General features: G+C 54.2%; 1 long non-coding RNA gene across 6 annotated transcripts; it reads right to left on the bottom strand.

Moving 5' to 3' along the window:
- Positions 1–2,130: 2,130 nt before the first annotated feature.
- LOC149120330 (uncharacterized) lies at positions 2,131–13,317 on the bottom strand. 6 transcript variants are annotated; one of them, XR_016225583.1, is made up of 5 exons: positions 10,543–12,228; positions 7,409–7,506; positions 6,924–7,066; positions 6,610–6,807; positions 2,131–3,692 (listed from the first exon to the last, which is right to left on the bottom strand). It is a non-coding gene; the product is annotated as an uncharacterized LOC149120330 (long non-coding RNA). The 6 variants fall into 6 exon arrangements; XR_016225584.1 differs by lacking the exons at positions 7,409–7,506; positions 10,543–12,228 and adding an exon at positions 13,066–13,317; XR_016225586.1 differs by lacking the exons at positions 7,409–7,506; positions 10,543–12,228 and adding an exon at positions 12,708–13,015.
- Between the last annotated feature and the right edge of the window lie 907 nt (positions 13,318–14,224).

The following is a 14,224-nucleotide window of genomic DNA, read 5'->3' as shown; positions in this document are numbered from 1 at the left end:
AAATAAATCATGGTAAAGGATTACAATGTGTTGACTCCACAAGTCCACACTGATATAAACAAACAAACAGAGGAAGGAAACTTCTCATCATACACTTGGTATTGTAATGTTTTACGGTGCTTTCTTTTTTTCAATTAATTTATTTGAAAGTCAGAATTACACAGAGAGAGAGGAGAGGCAGAGAGATAGAGAGATCTTCCATCCGCTGGTTCACTCCCCAGTTGGCCGCAATGGCCAGAGCTGCGCCAATCTGAAGCCAGGAGCTAGGAGCTTCCTCTGGGTCTCCCACACAGGTGCAGGGGCCCAAGGACTTGGGCCATCTTCCACTGCTTTCCCAGGCCACAGCAAAGAGCTGGATCAGAAGTGGAGCAGCCAGGTCTCGAACCCATGCCCATATGGGATGCTGGCACCTCAGGCTAGGGTGTTAACCCACTGCACCACAGCGCCGGCCCCTTAATGTGCTTTCTAAGCAACTTTAGTGAGATAGAATTCCCATATAATACAATTCACTCATTTAAAAATTATTTTAATTATTTATTTGAAAGACAGAGAGAGACAGAGGGATTTCCCATTTGCTTGTTCACCTCCCGAATGCCCACCACAGCTGGGGCTGGGCCAGGCCAAAGCCAGAAGCATGGAACCCAGTGCAGGTCTCCCCTGTGGGTGGCAGGGACCCATACTGGAGCTGCCTCCCAGGGTCTGCATTAGCAGGAAGCTGGAGCATGGAGCCAAGCTGGGCTCAAGCCCAGGTGCCCGTCTGTGGAACGTAAGCAGCTCAGGCAGCCTCATAACCACCGCACCAAACGCCTTCCTCCGATTCACTCATTTCAAGTGGACAATTTGGGGCTGGCACTGTGCCGCAGTAGGTTAATCCTCCGCCTGCGGCCCAGCATCCCATATGGGCGCCGGTTCTAGTCCCGGCTGCTCCTCTTCCAATCCAGCTCTCTGCTGTGGCCTGGGAAAGCAGTAGAAGATGGCCCAAGTGCGATCGGCACAGCTCTGGACATTGCAGCCATGTGGGGAGTGAACCAGTGGACGGAAGACTTTTCTCTCTGTCTCTCCCTCTCACTGTAATTCTACCTCTAAAATAAAAAAATCTTAAAAAAAAAATAAAGTGGACAATTTGTTTCAGCATATGAGGGTACTCTGAAAAGTTTGTGGAAACTGAGATTAAAAGATAAGTTTATTTTCATGCCCAAAACTTGAAACCCATGCATAGCTATCTCATAATATACATATTCCTGGACTTCCTGCAGACCCCTTATATGCCTGGATTTCAAATGGAACCCAAACCAACATCTTTAATTCCATTTTCCATGGACATTTTAATGTAGGCTTGAATTCACAGTGTTGCGCAGTCATCACCACATCTAATTTTAGAATAGTTTTCACCCCCAGGAAAACACTATTAATGGCCACCCCAAACCCCCTACAGCCTTAGGCAACCACTAATCTACTTCCTGTCTGATCTGTCTCGTGCGGGAGTCACACAACACTGGCACTGGCTTCTCCCCGTGTTTGCAGAGGCTCCATCCACGCGGTCACACGCATCATCACTCCGTTCCTTTCCGTGGCTAAATAGTACTCCGTCGTTTGCCTGCACCACATTTTCGTGAGTCCACTTGCCAGCTGATGGACACGTGGGTTGTTTCCATAATTAGCTGTTGTGAGCAAATGCTGCCGTAAACGTGCACACGTACACGTGTTTGTAGGAACGTCTGCGAGAGGTCTGCCCCCAGGAATGAAAACATACTAGGAATGACTCGGCTGGGTTGCATGACCCTCGTGTTTTCAGCCAGACTGGTGTTGTTTTTACGTTTGGCATTTTCAGCCCTGAGTGTATGAGCACCAGGGTTTACCGTCATCCTCTCACCCTTGTCATTACAGCTGTCCTACTCGGTGCAGAATGGTACCTCCTTGTGTCTTTGCCCTACCTTTCAGGAAGGACTAGTGACACAGAGCATCCTTCCACGTGCCTGGTGGCCACTTGCGGGTCCCCTTTGCAAAGGTGTCTATCAGGATCTTTTGTCCGTTTTGGGGGTGAGTTATTTAGCGTCTTGGCATTGAGCTGTAGGATTTCTTTTTTTTTTTTTTTTTTTTTTTTTTTTTTTTTTTTTTTTTTTTTTTACAGGCAGAGTGGACAGTGAGAGAGAGAGAGAGACAGAGAGAAAGGTCTTCCTCTTGCCATTGGTTCACCCTCCAATGGCCGCCACGGCTGGCGCACTGATGGCCGGCGCACTGCGCTGATCCCATGGCAGGAGCCAGGTGCTTCTTTCTCCTGGTCTCCCATGGGGTGCAGGGCCCAAGCACTTGGGCCATCCTCACTGCACTCCCTGGCCACAGTAGAGAGCTGGCCTGGAAGAGGGGCAACTGGGACAGAATCCGGAGCCCCGACCGGGACTAGAACCCGGTGTGCTGGTGCCGCAAAGCGGAGGATTAGCCTAGTGAGCCGCGGCGCCGGCTTCTTTACACATTCTGAATCACGCAGCTCTTACCAGATGTCCGACCTGCAAATATTTTCTCCCATCTTACATGTTGTCTTCTGATGCTGTGAACGGCCTCACTTGCAGCTCCCAAGTTTTACGTTTGGTCAGGTCCGGTGGTGCCATATTTTATTTCGTCACCTGTGCTTTTGGTGTCATAGCCGAGAAGTCATTGTCTAGCCCGAGGTCAGGAAGACTGGCTCCCTTGTTGCCTTTAATACCTTCATAGTTTCAGCTCGAATGTTTAGAACGCTGATCCATCTTGACTGTTTCATAGGTGACACAGGACGAGGGCCAACTTCACGCGTGTGCGTGTGGATATCCCGCTGCACCAGCCCGATTTGTCTAAAAGACTGTCTCTCCCACCCTGTGCCTCAACTGAATTGTCTTGGCAACTGTCAAAAAATCAAATGTCAATAAATTTTAAAAGTTTATTTCTGAACTCTTGATTTTTTTTTTATTTTTTTTTGCCATTGAGCCATATGTTTATCCTTCTGTCTCAATGATTGCAGCTTCGAGCTAAGTATTAAATCAGAAAGTGTGGGGCGGGCACTTGGCTGAGTGGTTAAGACGCCAGTTAGGAATGCCCACGTCCTACGGCAGAGAGCTGGGCTCCAGTCCTGGCTCCTGACTCCAGCTTCCTGTTAGTGCGGATCCTGGGGAGGCAGCCACAATAGCTCAAGTAGCCGCATTGAATCTATGACTCCTGGCTTTGCCTCTGGCCTAACCCTGGCCATTGTGGGCATTTGGAGAATCAACCAGTGGATGAGAACTCACTGTCTCTCTCTCTCTTTCTCTCTCTCCATCTCCATCTCCATCAAAGTTTTTAAAAATAAATCAGAAAGCGTGAGACTCCCACCTTTGTCCTCTCTCAAGACTGCTCTGCCTTCTGAGAGCCCCTTGCACTTTGTATCAATCTTAGGGTCCGCTCAACTTGCCGATTTCTGCAACACCAATCAGCTGACGTGCTGAAGGGGCTTCATTGCCCCTGTAGGTCAGCCTGGCGACTGTTATCTTTGTAACAACATGAAGTCACCGGAGTCATGGGCACGCACGTCTTCCCTTTGGCTTCCTAATGCTGTTTCCTGCTGTAGGAATTCAACTAACAATCGCAGAGCGCAACGCGGGCGCAGAAGGTCGCCGTCCGGTGGCTGTCCCAGGAAGGACTGGCTTGCCTAAGAACCTGCTGAATGCCGGGGTGGACAAAGCCTGGGGAGGAACAGGAGATTCACACAAACCGTGTCCCGGAAAGGTGCTGACTACAGAGGACGACCCCTCCCCAACCTCACTCTCTCAGTCAACCCTCGCACAAAATCCTGTGATAGCAAGACCCTACTGAACCCCATTTGACAGACGAGGCAGCTGAAACAGAGGCAGAATAACCGGGGGCAGAGTTACACAAGATAGGAATCGGCCATGTTTTTCTGACTTCAAAACCTGTGTCCTTAATTGTAACAATTATTCCTGCCAAGCCTACCGAGTCCGCACTTTATTTAAGTGGAAAAACAGCAGCATTGTTCTGAATGAACTCTCCTGTGCAGCGGTAGAATCGCATCGAATGGCTCTTTACGTACAAGTCTTTGCTGGATTCTTGGCCAGGAAACAGAGCTTGGGCTTCTCTTGCGAAATCTCTGTGTGTTGTTTTATCAGATGACATGAATTACACAACCATCCCCTGTTTTTTCTTCTTTGCCAGGGAACTTTAGATAAAATAAATGCTCAATCGGAGCAAACATTGGGACGCCTGGCAAATTCTATTTGGGGGAAGCTGTCTTGTTTTTATTAGTTATCCTATTTACACTGTGTTTAATTTTGCCAGGTCCTCCTTGGAAGTCATTAGGACATAAAGAAGAAATTGGTGCATACAGATATGCTAAACGCGAGCTGAACGGTACGCTTTTAGTGGATGAATTGTGTGGACTTGATTTTAATTTTCAAAATTTATTTAAAAGAGAAAGGAAGCCAGCGCCACGGCTCACTAGGCTAATCCTCCGCCTTGCGGCGCTGGCACACCGGGTTCTAGTCCCGGTCGGGGCGCAGGATTCTGTCCCGGTTGCCCCTCTTCCAGGCCAGCTCTCTGCTGTGGCCAGGGAGTGCAGTGGAGGATGGCCCAAGTGCTTGGGCCCTGCACCCCATGGGAGACCAGGAGAAGTACCTGGCTCCTGCCATCGGATCAGCGCAGTGCGCCGGCCGCAGCGCGCCAGCCATGGCGGCCATTGGAGGGTGAACCAACGGCAAAGGAAGACCTTTCTCTCTGTCTCTCTCTCTCTCTCACTGTCCACTCTGCCTGTCAAATAAATAAATAAATAAAAGAGAAAGGAGGGGGGCATCTCCCCCACTGGTTCACTTCCCAAATGTCTGCAACAGCTGGGACCAAAACCAGGAACTCCATCCAGGTCTCCCACGCCGGTGGCAGGAACCCAAGTGCGTAGCTGTCGCTGCTGCCTCCCAGGGTGCACCCTAGCAGGGAGCCGGAGTCAGGAGTCGGGAATGGAACCCAGGGGTGTCCTCACCGGGCTTTTACTGCCAGACCCAAACACCTGCCCCCAAAGCTGTTTTCTCGGAAAGAGTAAAATGGTGGACGAAGTTGAGAGAGACCGAGAGAGGGAAGGAAGGGGAGTGGCTCGTGGGGCTGAGGGAGAAGCGCCTGAGCAGCCCTGGGGGAGGCAGGAGCCTCGGAAAGTCGGGGTCGGGGCTGGAGATGAGGGGTGAAGGGCAGCTGCTGCTGCCGGCGGGGGAGTGAATCCGCGAATGGAAGATCTCTCGTCCTCTGCTGTGTCTCCCTCTCTCTGCCACCCTGCCTTCCAAGCAAATAAAAACACAAAAGAAAAGGCTTACCGTTTACAGGCATAAATATTCACTTCAGGTTCCACTGTTCCATATGCCATGTCTGGCACACAAACATTACAAGACCTGGCATGGTGGGCTAAGCCTCTGCCTGCGGCACCGGCATCCCATATGGGCGCTGGCTCATGCCCTGGCTGCTCCACTTCCGATCCAGCTCTCTGCTATGGCCTGGGAAAGCAGTGGGAGATGGCCCAAGTGCTGGGGCCCCTGCACCCATGTGAGAGACCTGGAAAAAGCTCCGGGCTTCGAATCGGCTCAGCTCCGGCTGCTGCAGCCATCTGGGGAGTGGGCCCAGAAGATGGAAGAGCTTTCTCTGTCTCTCCCTCTATCTGTAACTCTTTCAAATAGATAAATAAAATCTTAAAAAAAAAAAAAAAAGTAATAGGAGCCAGCACTGTGACATAGCAGGTAAAGCCGCCGCCTGCAGTGCTGGCATCCCATATGGGCGCCAGATCGAGTCCCAGCTACTCCACTTCCGATCCAGCTCTCTGCTGGATCTGTGTGGCCTGGAAAAGCAGTAGAAGATGGCCCAAGTGCTTGGGCCCCTGCACCCATGTGAGAGACCCAGAAGAAGCTCCTGGCTCCTGGCTCCGGATTGACGCAGCTCCAGCCATTGCAGCCTTTTGGGGAGTGAACCAGCAGATGGAAGACCTCTCTCTCTCTCTCTCTCTCTCTGTAACTCTTCCTTTCAAATAAATAAATAAATTTTTTAAAAAGTAATATTTTTTACAAATTATAAGGCATTCTAAAAAAACAAAACAGAAAAGCAGCCATCTCCCTCTCCAAAGATACATGAATCGTAAGAGCTAGACTCAGAAATGGCGTATTTGAGGACGATGAGCTCTTTAAATAACTATAACTGGTATGTTAAAGGCTCAAGTAGTAAAGGGGGCTGGCATGCACGAGCCGAGGAGCACCAAGATGCAAACCCTAGGACAGAGTTAACTGTGGATGTTGGCCGTTCTCTGGGAACCGCAATGTCCAAGGTGAGAAGTGCTGTCAACGAGCTCATCAGAATACCCAACACGACTGAGAGAGACGTGAACTGTAAGGGAGGTGAATGGACATCACCCAAACTGAAACAGAGAGAGAAAAATTAAAAAAAGGAAAAAAAATAATCTTAAAGGATAGAACCTCGACCAGGTGTGGGACAAAAGCTGTGGTCTAACATATGTGTAACTGGGGTTCCAGACGGTGAAGAGAGAAGCAGCAAGGCACAACACGCTGTGTAGGAGATAATGGCCAGTCGTCTCTGCAAAGCGAAAGAACCTCAACTTACAGGTCCAAAGAAGATGGGAGGACCGTGCTGGACAGAGCAGCCCAGCCCCAAAGCGCCAGCCCACACACAGCAGCGCAGACACATCCTATTCAAAGTGCCAAAAATCAGCGACGAAGCCCATCTCGAAGGCGACTTCAGCAAAGCAGACCCAACGCGGGGAGACGGGAACAATAGCAGAGGAAGGCGTCTCATCAGAAACTGCAAGCCAGCACACAGTGCAGAAGAGAAAGAAAAACAAATACATCAGCTCCGGATTCTCTCAGAAGTAAACCTGAAATAAAGACTCTTCCAGACAAAACACAGAGAATCATTACCTGTAGCTTTTGTAACACCAGAAATGTTGAAGCAAAGCTTCCCGGCCGAAGGACGTGGCGCCAGACAGAGATCTGCATCCACGTGAAGAAATGCAGGCCTCCAAAAGCGGTTAAAAAGAAGATGCTTTCAATTTTAAGTTGTCCTAAGAGAAAGTGGATCATAAAAAATCAAGAACGGTTGCAATGCATTGTGATTAAAAACTTCTATGTAGAGATGCACGTAGAGATGCGAAGGACTCTAAAACACTCAAGAAAAAAAAAAGCCAACACAATTTTTCTAAGGGGGCAAAAGACGTGAACAGACTCTATTCTGTATTCCCAAGCAGACAGACGATGACAAGTCAGCACATGAAGAGATGGCTCATCATGAGAAAAATGCAAATGTAAACCAGGGTGAGAAACCGTCATGCGCCCATCCGGGAGGCTTCAGGCAAACAAAAACCCAGGCCCCAATGCCTCCGAGCATGCCAGCAACCAAAACTCACACGCAGTGATGGGAGCCACTTGGGAAAGCAGCCTGGCCATTTCTCCTACACTCAGGTACCTCCTTCTCCTCGGACCAGCAGTGCCCCCCTCCTAGGAACTGGCCGGAGAGAAACAAGAGCATTTGTTCCCATAAAACCTGCATCTGAATGTTTATGGCTGCTGTGTTCATAGTTGCGAAGAAACACCGGGAGGCAGCCCAGCATCCCTTACCCGGGGAAGGGACACACGACCTGTGAGAGAGGCGCACTGGAATACTCCTCAGCCAGCAAAGGAATGCAGGTGGAGAGGCACAGAGCCCGGTCCACTCTCAAACGCACTGTCCACGGGAAGGAGAGACTCAGGAGGCTGCGCGCTGCGCGACCCAGCTATATCACTATCTGCGAAGGGCAGACCCGTAGGGGTGCCCGAGGCAGGCGGCGGGTGGGCAGGTTGGCCGTCTGGGGCCACGGGGGGTATGTGATACTACGCCCTTGCTAAAACTCACAGAGCTGGGGCCAGTGTTGGGAAGCAGGTTAAGCTGCCCCCTGTGACTGCCAGCAACCCACACGAGTGCCAGTTTGTGTCCTGGCTGCTCCACTTCCGATCCAGCCCCCTGCTAATGCGCCTGGGAAAACAGCTGAGGATGGTCCAAGTGCTTGGGCCCCTGTACTCATGTGGGAGACCTCAGTGGAGTTCCAGGCTCCTGGCTTCTGCCTTGCCCAGCTCCAGTCATTGCAGCCATTTAGGGAGTGAACCAGCAGATGGAAGACCTCCCTCTCTCTGTCTCTCCATAACTCTGCCTTTCAAATAAATAAAAATTATTTTTTTATTTTGACAGGTAGAGTTATAGACAGTGAGAGAGAGAGAGACAGAGAGAAAGGTCTTCCTTCCGTTGGTTCACTCCCCAAATGGTCACCATGGCCAGCACGCTGCGCCAATCCAAAGCCCGGAGCCAGGTGCTTCCTCCTGGTCTCCCATGCGGGTACAGGGCCCAAGGACCTGGGCCATCCTCCACTGCCTTCCCGGGCCACAGCAGAGAGCTGGACTGGAAGAGGAGCAACTGGGACAGAATCTGGCGCCCATATGGGATGCTGGCACCACAGGTGGAGGATTAGCCAAGTGAACCACGGCACCGGCTCAATAAAAATTATTTTTAAAAGGAGGGGGCACTGTGGCATAGCAAGTAAAGTGACCGCCTGCAGTGCTGGCATCCCATATGGGTGCCAGATCAAGACCTGGCTGCTGTACTTCCGATCCAGCTGGGAAAGCAGCAGAAGATGGCCCAAGTCCTTGGGCCCCTGCACCCATGTGGGAGACCTGGAAGAAGCTCCTGGCTTTGGATCGGCACAGCTCCAGCTGTCGTGGCCATCTGGGAGTGAACCAGCAGATACAAGACCTCTCTCTGCCTCAGCCTCTCTGTGACTCTGCCTTTCAAATGAATAAATAAATCTTTAAGAAACAACACCATAGACCCATATGCTGAGAAGTGTGACTTCTACTCCGGTAAAGAATTCCTCAGTTAGGAAAATGGACGTAACCAGGCCTGGTGATCCGCTTTTCCCCACAGCCGAGACGGACCCAGGCTTCAGAACAAGAGCACCGGGACCTCCCTACACAGACCCCCGGCATCCCAGACGGCAAAGGCCTCAAAGCAGAGGAGCTCCGCCAGGAAGCATGGGGTCCCTGCCGCAGCCACCACCAGGTGCAGGCGACGCGTAGGGAAGTCGGCTTGTATTTGCCGAGCGCCTTTTGGCTCCTATCCTGCCCGGAGCAACAGGTTCACTGCAGGTGATCATCCTTGCAAAAATCTACAAGTGATGGAAGCAACAAACTCCCCTCCTGGTCCCCTAATGGGAGCGACACTGGTCCCTGGCACCTGGATGGCAGGGCCATTGTATCAGAGGCAGGGGCCTCCACCTCGGTTCCCGGCCCCGGTACCCCCCCCTCCCCCCGCACGGAACTTAATGCAAATGGGCTTCAAGGTTTAAAGGGGTAGAACAGGGAAAAGGCACCTTTGGAAGTGGTCTGGGGCCTGGGCGGCCGCGAGGAAAAACAGACAGCACAGCCCTTCCCTGCCTGCCCCTGTCGTGTGGGGCGCCTCCGAGCTGCGTTGTCCCATGGGTTCCCGCCTCTAGCTCAGCCACAGCCGACGCTGGGCATTTAAATAAGCCCCTACCCAACTCACAGGCTACCCCCAAAGAGGCCCAAGTTCTTTCCTCGTGGCTGGTGCAGGTTGGCCTTGCAGGCCTGGGGGGACAGGGGCCTGGTCCATCTTGTCCATCACCGTCCCCTCCAGGGCCAGAGAACGTGATCAGGACTGGTGCGTTGGGGGCATAAACGAACGTATTTGCTTCTCACACATCTCAGACACCCAGGGCCGGATCCCTCTTTGCAAGCCCAGCACAGGGCTCACGTGTGGACACACACACATTCACATCTCATCTGCTAACAGCCAGCCAAGACCAGAGAGAGGGGCTGGAGAGAGGCCCTCAGGGAAAGGCAGGGCGGGAAGGAAGAACAGAACCGCAGGGAGCCAGGCAGGCGCCCTGTGCCCCAGGAAGGAAACGGACGCTGAGACTGAACCAAGGTGCCCACTCTCCCAGGCAGGGCTACGGCAGGTGTGGGGGGACGTCCCTCCCACGGGACGCCATCTTTCCTTGCATGACTTACACGTAAATCCAATTGCAGCCCTGCTGATGGAGGCCTGGCTTCAAGGTGGCACTGCCTGCTCCCCTGGCAGGCGGGAGGGTCTCCAAGGTGAACCTTTCTCCCTTATTTTCTGATCCTCACCCAATGCACATGTCCCCTCTCTCCCCCACCCCCCACCAAGCTCCTCCACCCAACGGTCACCCCTTGTGGGCAGGGACCATGTGTGACTCATCTTGGACCAGTCCCAACGACCCCAGCACCTGTCAACAGAGAGAAGTTCCAGCAACGGCTGTCGAATGAACGCATGAGCGTGTGATTTCTTGCCCCACTCTGCCCATCGCCAGCCTCAGGGGCTCAACTCTGCCACTCAGCCCCCCGGGACGGACGCCATCGCTGCCACGACTCCACCAGGCAGGCGCTTTTCATCCAAGGTCGGAACAGAACGTTCCCGCATCTTCCCACTCGCCCCACCCCCACCCCCACCGCAGACCCGACAATGGCTCACTCAAGGGCATGAGTCAGGCGCGCTGTCGGCTCTCTCCCGGCGTGGATGGCCGAGGGGCTGCCGCGCAGATCTCGCCGGAGGCACGTCCTCGTTCAGGGGCCAGCATGGCAGCCTCTCGCCGCCCCGCCCCCACCACGCACACCTGTGGCTCCTGCAGCAGGGATCCAGCACTCGGCGTGTGCGGGCAGAGCCGCGTCTGCTAGCAGGTGTAGTGCCTCTGGCTGCTGCGTTCAGCCGCTCCTCATGTTGGCTGCACCTTCAGTATGGGGGGGTGCTCTCCCCGCCCCCCAGACGCTAACGGGAAGGGGAGCAGGGGCTGATGGCCCCGTACTGTGGCTTCTTCGTCTTCTCCCTGTTCCTGAGGTTCTCAGAGGCCCAGCAACGTGTGCTGGTGCATTTCAACAGCATTTTAGCAACCAGGGGTGTTTACGGATTATTACAAGTCAGGGAGAAGGGAGAAACAACCTTTGGTCTCCTTGGCAAGATGGCCACGGGGACTTCCTTGTGGCCGTTTGTCCGCAGGGCAGCTTGTGGCTGGGAGTGGGACGAGGACATGGCCACAGCTCCCTGGCCCAGGTGCTCAGCACAGCGCAACAGCCCAGAGGAGTATGAAGCCCACCTTTGCAGATAGGTGCAAGACCCCTAACCCAGGTCAGCAATGGGCAGCGCAGTGCCCCGAGGCCTCCCTCCCCGGCCAGGGCAGGGAGAACCCAGCAGTGGCAGGTGGATCTCCATTCCTCTAGGACTCCACCCCCACCCTGTTCCCCTTCCTTGCCCAGGGGTGCCCTTGACACAGCAGCTTCTGCAACATTGCAAATGCAAGGCGCCCATCACACATGTCACGGGCACGTCTGTGACTGGAAACCACTGCCCTGCTACGTGGATGTTGTCACTGTGCCCATCTTATGGATGAGAAGACTGAGGTGCACTGAAATGCTGCCCTGAGGCTCACCAGCCCACGAGCAGTGAAGCTGAGACCCGGTATTTTCCTAGGTCAGCCCACCCCACGCAGGTCCGCTGTCCGCTGGGTGACGCTGCAGCTGTGCCCCATCCATAGCCACGAGCTGAGGGCTGCACCCCTGCTGCGCCATCTGCACGGAACAAGCCAGGAGCTCTGAGAGGCGGGAGGGGCGGCCAGGCCTTCTGGGTCCTGGCTGCCTGCCAAGGGCACGGCTGATTATGCCAACCTGGCAGCTAATTAAGCCCCATTAACTCTGCTGCCTGGGACCTGCGCCTCTAACCCCCTGCCGGGGACGGCTCTGCCTCCACCTCGCCCGAAGTTTGCCCTTATTTCCAAATGAATCCACGTCCCTTCCACCACGGCAGACACAGAGGGCAAACACTTCAAAACCACACGGCGCACGACGATGCAACATTTAAATAAAAAAATCGGTTTCCCCCACCAACATGGAATCAGAAACCGAAGCTCCCTCACTGCCGCCTGTGTCCCTTTGTAAGGGAGCCCACGTGGTTTCCCTTGAAAGTCAGGGGTGGGAGGAAGAGGCTGGGCAGAAAGAAACACATCGAGGCCCCTGTTGTCCTGGGTGGACAGATTCCCGAGAACGCGCCAGCACCAGCGAAAGGGATGTCCGTCCAGTCACAAGATCGCGCTCCTCGCTGAGCGAGACGCACACAGCGGGCTGCCTCCTCCCGCTGTTTGTGTGATAATTGCTGCTGCAGCGCCCAGGGTCCCCACAATGCCAGGAGGGCAGCCCCAGCCGAGGGAGAGGCAGGAATTCCAGGCCAGCCCGGGATGGCCTGTCAGTGGCTGTGGACCAAAGATGCCCCCCAAGGCACACGTAGTTTGTGCCATTTCTTAAATTAACAAACCAAATTTTATATATTATATATATATTTCTTTTTCAATGACTTATTTGGAAGGCAGAGTGACAGAGAGGGAGAGACGAGATCTTCCAATCGCTGGTTCACTCCTCCAGTGGCCACAACCCTGAAGCCAGGAGTCTGGAACTCCAGCCTCGCCTCCCACAGAGGTGCAGAAGCCCAGGTAGTTGGGCCATCTTCCGCTGCCTTCCCAGGGATCTGGATCTGGAGTGCAAACCACTGCTCACGGGGGATGCTGGCAACCCACTGTACCACAGGACCAGCCCCTGTGTATAAATGTCCGTGGGAGGCAACAGACTTTGACCACCACCACCACCTCCTACCAGCAACTAATGGTTCCTCAGGACATTCTGGAAGCCAGGGTGACCTGCAGGCATCATCCGGGCTGAGCACCGGATGTACCTCCTCACTCTCACCCCCCCCCCCCGAGCGTGCAGGGATGGTGATGGGAATTGGCTGCTCCTGGGTTCCTCTGTGGGCTTCCTGGCTTGTGGTTTCCAACATTTAGGATCAGGACAGAAGGAAGGCAGCTTGGCCCCCACCCTCTTTCAGGAACTCTGCAGCCCTGGCCGGGACCATGGAAGCGGCACCCCGAGATTTTTCCTCCAGGACACCCTGACTCGTCTCCCTCCCCCAGGCGCACCCTGCTGTTGCCATGGGAACCGAGGTTCAGGAGCTGACCTGGATTTCCACCGGCATGGGTCCGTGGCTTTGTCCCTGGCTGCACTGGTTCTGCAGATGAAAGACACCTGTGGTTTGCGCCATCCGGCTCCCAGCTTCCCTGCCCAGGGTTCTCTCCAGGGTGGCTCAGAGCCCACGGAGTGGGGCGGGGCCCCTGCTTCCACCCCAGGCTAAACCCGGTGAAATGGAAGCTTCTGCAGTTATCAGAGGCAGACGGTCCATCGGCACTACACCCGCCCCAGACTTTACTGGTGCCACTGCGGAGGGAACGGAAACCCAGAAAAGTCGGGTGCCCACAGGGGAAGGAGGAACTCCTGGGGCCTCACCCCGGTGGTGGGGGGGCGGATAGAGAAGAGGCAGGCGTCCTCTCCCTAGGACAGACAGCGAGGACCAGATGAGACCAGTGAGAGAGCCCCATCCCTCCCGGCCCACAGAGGAGGCAGTAGTGGCTCAAAGACTCAACTCGGACCCGGCTCCTCAGTCATTCATGCACTCTCTCTCTCCATCCAGCCGTCCACCCACGGGGCATTTGCCAGACACTTGGCAGCCCGTTGTCTGGAACCCAGGGGGTTTTTAAGCAGCAGGTGTGCCGTGTCTCGGGCAGGCCTTTGGTGTGGTGGAAAAGGTGCCCCTTGGAACACTCACACCCTGTATCTGAGCGCCCGATTCAGGTTCCAGCTCCTCTGCTTCTGATCCAGCTTCCTGCTAACCGCACCCTGGGAAGCGGCAGGTGATGGCCCAAGGACTTGAGTCGCTGCCACCCACGGGGGAGACCCAGTTGGAGTTCCAGGCTCCCGACCTGGCCCAGCCCTGGCTGTTGTGGGCATTTGGGGAGTCAGCCAGCAAACAGAAGATCTGTCTCTCTCTTTTCTGTATTGCTCTGCCTTTCAAGGAAAAATGAAAATAAATATTTTAAATTAGAACGGTGCTGGCTCACGGTTCCGGAGGGGGGCGGTCCAGGATGGAAGAGCTTGCCTCCGGGCCGGGCCATATCTTCCCCAGGGCCAACAGGCGAGAGGGGCAGAGAGAGAACAGACCTCATACCCCCAGCTTCCAGTCCTTTCATAACTGGCTCTACTCCCCACTCACGACCTCCACCCCTCCCACTGCTGACTCCAGGGGGGCTTTTAGGGGACACATTCAACACAGAGAAGCCCCA

This window comes from Oryctolagus cuniculus, chromosome 19 (genome assembly GCF_051225735.1).
Source record: "Oryctolagus cuniculus isolate XC-2025 breed Fujian yellow rabbit chromosome 19, ASM5122573v1, whole genome shotgun sequence".
Taxonomy (NCBI): Eukaryota; Metazoa; Chordata; class Mammalia; order Lagomorpha; family Leporidae; genus Oryctolagus; species Oryctolagus cuniculus.
This window is presented reverse-complemented; position numbering and strand designations above follow the sequence as displayed.